Consider the following 10,173-nt stretch of genomic DNA (forward strand, 5'->3'; position numbering starts at 1 on the left):
TTTGTCCAAAGCGCGCGAGCAGCATGTCACCATGTTGGTTCGCTAACTCTGCAAAACGTTAGCCTAGTCCGGTAAACGGCAATGTAAACACAGAAACGATATGCTATAACGCTATAATGAGAATTATCTAAATGTTAGTCCACGTGAGAAAGCTGTCAGTGAAGTAAAATCGCTATTTCTAAAGAACTCATTCGACAGGGTATGATATCGCTCCAATAAATTGTGACGTGCAAGGGTAGTCTCTAATGTCCCTAGTGATTTTACAAAATTGGAACTTTATATGATGTTCCTTAAGTGCCTGTTCGTGAAGTTTATGAGCCGGTTTAATTAACTATAGATCACACGGTTAATCACAGGCCCAGCAGCAGAGACAGATTCCAGATTTGGTGAACAGAAAACAGGCTAGCTGGCTCAGTTTGTTTTTATGGGGTGTATCGTCCCAAAGCGACTCAGGCTATGAGAAACACCGTCGACCGCGTATGGTTCTTTAACGTGCATTTACATCGCACAGCACGCGAGCGCTTTGCCGATGGAGGGGAAAACCCCTCCATCCTTAGGCACAGTTGTCGAGAGCCCTAACCGCTGCACCACTATGGCGGGGCAAACGGAATAGCTGTTTTGTATTCTGAGGGTGCGTCTAAAAAACACGCATTATAGTGTGTATATTAAAACCAAGTTTCTCGATTCGTATCTTATGTATTTGTCTCCCGCAGATTCGTTTTAGTGGGTCATACTACCATAATCCTCACGTTATGTGAGAACAGCTTCCTACGTCAGCATCCCTTCCTTCAACAGGCGCCGCACATACAGCATCCGCGTGCAGTATCCTGCACAACATACAGCACTGAACATATGAAATCGCTGCCGTCTAGCTAACGCGGACGCTAACTCCGGTGTTTGGTCTGCTTGCTGTGATGCATAGCAATATCAGCCGAGTAAACAAGCAAACCATCTCTTTTATATCGATTTCAGCTGAAAGTCTTGAGATGGCAAGTCGCTCAATCGGCTTCGCATTTCAATATTACATCTTTTTCTTCCACTTTGAGCGAAAACGTCGCAGCAAAGTTCGGCGAATAATCAGGCGCAATCTGATGACTCCCAAAAATGTTAACAGGGCCACATACATTAGCATTTGGGATATGTGCATAACAGAAGCGGTATCGTGCGTCCCTCAGTAAAAATCCTTAGCAAATGACTCCACTTCTTTTCAATTCTTTAATTTATCAAACAGTTCTCGACGGTACATGGTCCAGACAGCTAGCATGCCTCGCGTACTGTTGATACCTTCCTGCCCCTTTTCATTTCATGGATCCCTATTGTCTTCTTTCCGTCGTGAATCCCAGCTGCTAATTCTAAAAAAAAAAAAGATATAAAGTATAAATTATCTCGAGATGTTTGAAATATCTGGTATCATAACTCCCACAGATCTCAGGGGGAAAATACCTTTAACGTTCATGCCTTCGTTATTACCATCGGAGCCATCAGGTTAAGATGATAAGAAATCGCGTATAAAACGCTCAAAAACGGTGAAAATAAAAAAAAATGTTCAAATAGCTCAGAGCAATCATTAACTCTTTCCGCTTATTTATAGGCGAGGTTAACAGCGCGTATCCCATAATTCACCTCACAACGAGTCCATTTTTTGCACATAAAAGTTATTGTTGAGTTGAGAACTTAAAACGTAATTATGCATCTCTAATGGATCACCGTAGCTATGACAGCACTTTTTTTTCACACATAACCGATTCAGAGTTCCATAAAAACGTGCATCTTTCACTGAACACATCTACCTATGCGGTTTCAACGGTCTCTTAAGCATAACTTTTCAGACGGCTTCCTCAAGGGACGAAACTTCATAGACTAACTTGCATCGCGTGACACACAAGGGAGGTGCAACAACTGCAATATTTATGCCGGCGCATGCTCGCGGCTACGTGTTACTAACGACCTGGGTAGAATGCTGTCATGCGACGGAGTCCATTTTACTTCTCGGGCATCGTGGGTGAATTTTTAATCAGTCACGCCAGGGCCTACGCAATCAGGGCAATTTTGTTAACTGCCTGCACGCACTGGCAATTAATACTGCCGGGCCCACGGCAACACGAATACTTGCACTGACGATGGCAGCCTGCTAAGAAATGCAGAGTGAGAAAAGACGTGAATTCTCACTGCACGCAAGTTGGTACACTTGCGCGAAAATAATTGCTTTCACAAGGTTATAAAAAAAAAAAAAGGCGGGGGGAGATAACACCTAGCCCCCCCCCCCCCCCTAAAAAAAATAAGAAAATAAACTAACAGCCAAACTGGGGTATTTTTCCTTTTCTTTTTACATACTAGTCACTTTCTCATATTTAAGTCTTGCAGGTAGCAGGCAATGCGCTGAAGTGACATAAGAAAACAAATAAAGATAATGACTTCAGTTCTATGACAAAGTCATCTTTCTATTTTTTCATTCCACCTTTAAGCAGCCCACCTTCAAGAACCTCACTCCCCTGTATTTCCTAAAACTGATTTTAGGAAAATAAAAAATAACAGTCTCATCGTCACTTTCGCGTTCATAAATAGCCCAAATTTCCTGCTTTCTAAGATGTAAACTCCCCCACATAGGTTTGTGCACATATGCACTTCAAGTCAAACGAGGAAATAAATTCAAGTGATAGTTTTCCTGAAGAACAACGACACACAGTAAAAGGTGGCTTGCAGAGAAATGAGGGTGGGATAAACAAAACCCGTCTAGTTCATTCGTTTAATAGCAATAAGAACAAATGCGTGAATATAAAGGAAGCAGAACAGGCGTAGGCAAAAAAAAAAAAAAAAAAAAAAAAAGTGGTATAGCAAAGGTAACGGCGAAGCGGAGACGAAAGATCTATAGTAAACGGGAGAAACAAAAAAATAGCAAATAAATTTATAGAGTCGGAAAATTTGGAGCAAGCATAAAAAGGCACTCGGAAAAAGATCAGCTTGCATGTCGAGGCAATTCAAAGTAATTGCAGGGGCGAGTTTCTTGACCTAAATTACTGTATCATTTAATTGAAGGAACACGTGTGCCACACTATCCGATCTGTTACTTTGCCGCACAGTGTTAAAGACCTTTCCTCTTAAAAACCCTTAACGCTTCATGTGAAAGAATTTCGACGATAAGCGCACTCTTATTCTGACCCCACGTATCTTCCTGTATAACCTAAAACTTAAAAAGTTCTGCTTCAGGTCTAATTAAAGCTGGAACTAAAGTGGAACCATATTATGTGTATAGCGCCTTACATGAAGTAGGAGATCCGCTGCCTCTTCATCTCTCACTCTCATGCATATCATAGGGCATCTTAAGTATACTCGAAGTCGACCGATAAATTCACCTGCGTTTTGAATAGAACTTAGATATTGCGGTGTGTAAGGTGCCGGAAAAGTCACTCGAATAAGCGGGCGTCGTTACCAATGACGCAGCAGGCGCGGCTCTCTTCTGGCTCACCGTACTGTACGCAGGAATGGCTGAAAAGGGCACCGCAATGCTACTACCTTTCGACGTGGAGAAGTAATTGGTGACCGCGGCACTGAATAGATCCGCATCAATCAAGTTCGAGCAATGCGCAGATGGAGAAGGCAACATCTGCACGCTGACTTTGTCGGCACGGTGCCATCTGAAAGCTCGGTCGCTGCCCACATATAATGTTTGGTATAGTGCTGAATGTCACTATGGCAACCGATTTCGCTGACTCAATGACGCAAGAGCTCTTTTTTTTTCATAATCTCTCTAGATTAATTCTTAGCGTACCGAATATAAGGGTGCCGTACGCTACGCAGGTAAATCAAACTCGTTGGGGCACCTTTTCAAGGGAAATGTCGGATGAGCTAGACCTTAATCCTTAATGAATGCTATGGGTAGCTGGACGAGTCGGTAATACATTAAAGGGAAACAGGGAGAAAGGCGAGGATCAAAAGGGAAATTACAGGGACTAGCGCAGGATCATATCGCGTAGTTAACGCTAGAACTCGCGTGGAAATAAGAACAGAAAAATGCCAGAATAAGAAAAAAACTATCGCACAAGTAACAGCACCACGAATTCGTGGAAGGAAAGAAAATCAGCCGTAACTTCTGAACCAGAAAAGAAGCTTGGAAATTTGCCACTGGTGTTTAAATTGTTTGACACGAGACTTCTGCCTTTTGAACCGGTTTCCCACATTTCAGTACTAACCACTTGGGCGCCGAATCGTAATACTTTCGATGTCGACTCGTGTTCAGGTTCACGCTTTTTGGGTGCAGTTCTGGGTTCAATTAAGGACTGATATTCCGTTCCGAGCTCGGACCGCTTCAAAGGGGCTTAGACCCAAAATGTTTTCTGACGCCGATCAATTTTATAGTCAAGCCCGTCGTTGCTATTCTGTTTTTATTTTAGACGTTCACATGCAAACCGGCCGACAAAGTTATTTCAATGTGAAACTCGACTTGGCTCATTGCTCTGTACTGTTCGCAGCAAAAGTTATGCAGAAATTATGGAATTCCCAGAATAAATTAAACTACAACATTCCTGTTGGCTTACTGGGCTATTACCGTATTTTAATATTTAGCAGTATTTTTTCTTATATAAATAAATTTAGTTAGTTCCCTCATTAGTTAACGTGGAAGAAACGGATTTCAAATCCAGCAGACTCAAGATAAGATATGCATCGCACTTTTAAGTGATGTACGTCGGGATCCGTGCCATAAGGACACTTTTTCTTTAAGCAGCTATCAGGACTATCATTTTCTTTGCCAAAAGCATAGGAGTTGGTAGTGGGATGTATATGGTAGTACCCTCTGCTGAGCTCACTGTTTGCGATTGGATCAGCAATAATAAGATTGACAGCGAAAAAATATGAAGGTATTGAAATCGTTCAGATGTACCTAGAAGCTTCCGATAATTTAACTTAGGATAAGAGGAACAAAATCATTCCCCACCGAAGAATAATTAACGAAAATAGACCATTCCTATGCAACGTTAGTGAGGCAGAATATGAGGCGGAAACATGGTGGGTTGTGCTTGTACACGAGTAACCCGGAACATTCACAAAACCCGTCGAGGTATTATTAACGGTCTTTTGATGGAGTCAGTGATTGATTTCGAAAACCGAGCCACATCCACGGGGCGTGATCACTGCCCATATATTTTCCATATGGGTGACAGATAGCAGAGAGATAGGACCGCTTATAGAAGGCACTGTTTCTGACTTCCGGCCGTTATAACTGCTCGAAGAAAGTGTTCAGCAAGCTGATGAAAAAAGGAGGCTTGGTGAATAATCTCAAGGTTGCTCTCCCGGCTGTCGAAAAGTGTATTGCGATTTACAAAAGCGCATTGCAAAACTTCGCAGTTTGTTTCATCGACACAGTGCTTATTGTTTTCATTGCAGCTTTTTTGTTAATCAGGGCCTATTTCATTCTGCCCACGACCGTACACGTGGGGTAAACTGGAGATGCAAAATATTTTGCCTTAAAGAAACAATACTAAAGTCAACGTATACGCGGTGCAGAGGCCTGAACTGTGTGAATGAAGTCTGGCACGCGACAGCTCCTCTGAATCGTTCTGGTTCGACTTTTATAACAAGATGGGAAAAAATGAATGGGTTCAGTTCGGTTCTCCTTTGAGGAAAAATAATAATAATAATAAAAAAAAAAACTAGTTCATTACTGATTTCATGTTCAGTTTTAGCCCCGGATCGACATCATGATCATCGCTACTACAACGATAATAGTTTCGTATCCAGGGTGAGGAGTACAATGAAACAAACCTCACGGATGCTGGAAGAGGCCGTTCCTTGTAAAGCAACACGTAAAAACGAAGAAATATGTGGCAACTTAGGGAAGGCTATAATTACCATCGTGACAGTGCGGTACTTGAAGGAAGTCTGCAGATTTCTCTTCTTTGTCTTTTCTTTGCGCGTACGAAGATGTTCTTAGCGATGCCCTGCAAATACTTTGTTGCCGAAATATGCTGATGCTAACGTTTTGGGTCGCAGCAGATGACATACCGGTATTGTCATCGCCATCGGGGCAACCGCAGCATCGCAGAGTTACGAACCTATCACGAATGCAGCGCAGCCAAGCGGTGGCAAAGGGAAGCGAATTTCTAAGCAGAGCTGCTTTAAGGCGATGCCAGCTGTCGCTCTCGGCGGGCCCATCGATCGATGGCGCGCTGCCTGCTCTCATGGCGTCACGCGCCACCTAGCGCACGGCTCTTAAACTGATTCTGTTCGATCGCGCCCCGAATTTAAGCAACGGCCGCGAGAAAGCGCGCGCGCCGTGGGTATACTGTGGGCCGGCGGCGCGAAAATTCCCGAAGCATCAGGAGGCGTGCTTTGCGCCAGAGATTCCGCGCACAGCTGGGTTAGGTTAGAGCCAATGTGCCGGCTGGAAGGTTGGTTATGGCTGCGGTCATTAGCGGCAGGTGCGGTGCGTTTAAGTCAGAGGAGAGCAGAAGACGGTGTTCAGCGGATTTCTCAGTGTCTCAGGGTTTCTCAGGGTAAAGTAAAATGAAGTGAGCATATTTCAATAAATGTAAAGAAAAAATACTGCAGTGTCCTGAACCTATTAATGCGAAGGGAAATAACTGCCCAAACTGCTCTCTGGTAATGGGATGCGTGAAAAAAAGAAAAACATCAAGCACAAAATCGCGAAACAAGAAACCATAATTATAGAATCATGTTCTGCTCGCGCAGTTCGTCGCATCGCAAAATATGAGCATGTCAGACAATTTTCTCCACCTTCATCTGCTGGCCATAATTTCGAATTATTCAGTAGCTAGCCCAAGTGAAAAGCCACCTAAGAAAATTTAGTGCTCGACATTACTGAGAATGCTCGCAGGGGATTTATGTATATCTAATTATTCAAATATAGCTGCAAAACAATAATTTGAGTTTATTATCGGCATCAAGTTGGCGTTTTGTGCTGGTGTAAAGTATTAAGTCGAAATTCTAACTATATCGGCGTACTATAGAAGGACAAAGATAGAAACTATTTTTTTGCCACTTACTAGAGAAACTCATTTTATCCTGCGAAACAATCAGCTGGTTTCAAACAGCAATGTGCTTGTTCTCAAGTCATGGCAAAAAGATTCATTTGAAGATATAAGAGCACAGCAGGGAACGCGCCGTTCTAAGCGACATATGCTGTTACCGTTAATGCAGCTTTGTGTTTAGTGCTAACAGAAAACAAGATGCCTCTAGACGATATAAAAGAAATTATGCAAACCACTTAAGCGCTGCCTTTAATGCAATGAGACAAGAGCGTTATATGAAATATATCTCGCATGCTTATTAGCATACAGTACTTAGTTGCCATGGTATCCAGCTACCGGTTGCGGGCGACCACCAGACATAAAAAGCCCTACTTCTTAAAGTTTAAGAAGATGCCTGTGTGGCCAATAGGTGTAGCTTGCATGACTCGGTTTGCAAGAGCCCTGAAAGGTTAATCCTTGCCTCATCTTCCCGCCTCGAACGAGCAACCCAAGTTGGCAACTCCTCCTAACCTCCTCATATCATGCGCTCTCGTTAAGTGCATAAACCATCGAAAAATCAGTACTCGGTCCTTTGAGCTGTCAGCTACCACATGCCGTTATTTTAGAACGCAGCTCTTTGGCGCCCGTTTCTGGGACGACGACGACGGGTCCCCGTCGACGTTGTCCCTCGTAACCAGCTCCACTTTCACTCCCACCTTTCTTCCTTCATTCTCTTACGGCGCGATTCAGGTGTCCATGGAAACAAGTGTGACAGATACTTGTGTGACAGAAGATAATTCATGAAAATGCGAGCGCCCAGATCGAACGGCAAGGAAACACGTGCAGTAACCGAGAATTCACAAACTCACAGAGAAAAACCATATTTTGATGTAGTTTGCATATATATACAGCCATAGGTCACCACGGTAAAAAGAAAAGAAAAACACCTTTGCTTTTCACAAAATGTCTCGAAAGGCATCGTTCCAGCATTAAGCTCTTTGACGCCCGTTCCTGGGTTTCGCGTCGTCGTCGCCGTCGCCGTCGTCCCTCGTAACCAGCTCCGCAGCTGAGGCAGCGCGGTTGGTTGTTGCGGAGTGAAATGTGCGCTGGTGGCTCCAGCAGGAAGGCACGACGTGCATAACGACTCCGCATGACTTCAACATTAATTATTAGCATAGTCACGCGTTGGTATCACATTGACGACATGCATAAGAGTTAAGGTGAATGTATGTTTTAATAAAGTACCAACTGAAGAGTAGTGACTGGCATAACAAATTTTGGTGTAAGTTAACCGCCCTGCGATTAGCATTGCTTGGTACCTTGTGAATGTGAGTTTTCCATGAGACAAGACAGAGAAATGTACAGGCGAAGAAATTTGCAGCAGATGTGTGTATGTATGTTTACCTAAGAAGAGCGTCTTTGAGCGTGTAATCAAAATGTATGTATATGCAGGAAGTTAACGGTCACCTAAGCCAAGTATAGAACAGCGGAATACTTATTTCGTCTTGCAGTTTGTGGTGTTGAAGAGAATGATTGGTGTAACCATTTTAACACTGAAAGGTAATTATTCAGAAAGTAGAATAAAGGGAAACCACAGGATTCTGTAGAAAAGCCAAGTGCAGGGAAATGATAGACTTTGACACATGCATAAGAAGGACGTAAACAGTGTGCGAAGCCAAGGACAGCATAGGGGCATGTTTGTTATTAGCGGGAACACATTACATATGTCATTAGTAAAAATGCAGGAGGTGCCTTGGTGGCTCCTTGGTTGATGTCAACTTGTATGATGTCACCACACTATTGTAGAGTGCCATAATATAAGAGACCGTAAATATCTGTATAGTGATGAGTCATACACTCATTGTGTAAAGTATCGCTACTCAGCACTTTACAGATAACGTATTTCAAGCTGTACGCGCATGTAAAAACGAATATCATGCCTAGTCATGACTCGTAGACATTGTCATGAACCATCACTCACACTGATTTAAATGCTTTCGAATTGTCTAGCGCAGCAGTTTTAAGTGTCCCTTTCTATTTTTTTTTGTAATTTGTGGAGTTAGGGAGATATAACACAGTAATCATTCAAACGCTCAAAGATGATTATTTAGAAAGTAGGGGAAAAAACAACCTCATGCCGCTGCGCATCCGAACCCATGACCTCCAAATTTCGTGTACCGTGCTCTCGCGATTCAGACCCAGCAGCGCCGTACAATCTTCTACTTTCATGTGCAGAAGTTGACGGTCTGTCGTGAAAGTCAAGTTGGGATGCATTTTGCATGATTTAATTCCATTCGGCACGTGTCGTATCAAGGAGTGCTATCAAAGTCGTATTGAAAGCAAAGTTGATCTGCAAGGTTAAGGATTTCGCGGTAATTCACTTTATAAATGTCGAGTGTTTTCTGAGATGGGTCGTTAACGATGATTGTTAGAAAAAGCAGAGATCCTTCGACATTAGTTGGAAGCAATTCTCCCCAACTAGGAATGTTCTAATCAAAGATAAGGGCGTATACTTAAAGCATTAGTAATCTGTGGCATACGGTGTCGTACATCGTAGTGTGGGCAATGATTATACACTCTGCAATGGATGACTGATGAAAGCTTTTTCCTTACTTTATCATGCTGACGTCCTGTTTCGTGCTTCTGTGCAGCTCAGTGTTTTACTTCCTGTTTGCCAGTACCAGCTGGTATTCCTCACAAGTCTACCTAGAAGTACTCAGCGCGGCGGTAGCCACGCCTTACCCACGTGACGCTGTGACGTCACACCCCACGTGACACTAGGATGAGAGCTGGGCTACCACCTCCAGCGGCCGGCGTAGAGCGGCGGTAACCACGTCTTACCCCCGTGACGCTGTGACGTCACACCCAACGTGACACAAAAGCGAGAGATGGGTTCCCAACTCAAGCGGTCGGCGTAGCGCGGTCGGAGCCGCGGCTCAGTTGGCAAGAGCTGCCAATTTGGGTCTCTAGTTTCACATGGGACGGTTATGTCAGAATCAGCCTGCTAGGACCCTGGCATTCACGTTACACCTATAGGCCACTAAGGCACGTTCATCAGTTCAGTTCAGGCGTTCAGTCGTGTCCGACTCTTCGTGACCCTATGGACCATGTCACGCCACGCACGTTCATACGACTTGGTTAAAGCGGGGCTTTATATGTGGGCTGAGGAAGAAGTAAAAGAGAAGAAGAACGCTCGGTCACCGCAGCT

At 43.7% G+C, this 10,173-nt stretch overlaps 1 long non-coding RNA gene across 1 annotated transcript; it reads right to left on the reverse strand.

The window, feature by feature from the left end:
* Positions 1-1,236: 1,236 nt before the first annotated feature.
* LOC146185722 (uncharacterized) lies at positions 1,237-3,478 on the reverse strand. Its single transcript, XR_014707814.1, has 3 exons — positions 3,431-3,478; positions 3,262-3,353; positions 1,237-1,352 (listed from the first exon to the last, which is right to left on the reverse strand). It is a non-coding gene; the product is annotated as an uncharacterized LOC146185722 (long non-coding RNA).
* Positions 3,479-10,173: the final 6,695 nt, after the last annotated feature.

This window comes from Amblyomma maculatum, chromosome 6 (assembly GCF_055883805.1).
Source record: "Amblyomma maculatum isolate TAMU_Amacu chromosome 6, ASM5588380v1, whole genome shotgun sequence".
NCBI classification, from domain to species: domain Eukaryota; kingdom Metazoa; phylum Arthropoda; class Arachnida; order Ixodida; family Ixodidae; genus Amblyomma; species Amblyomma maculatum.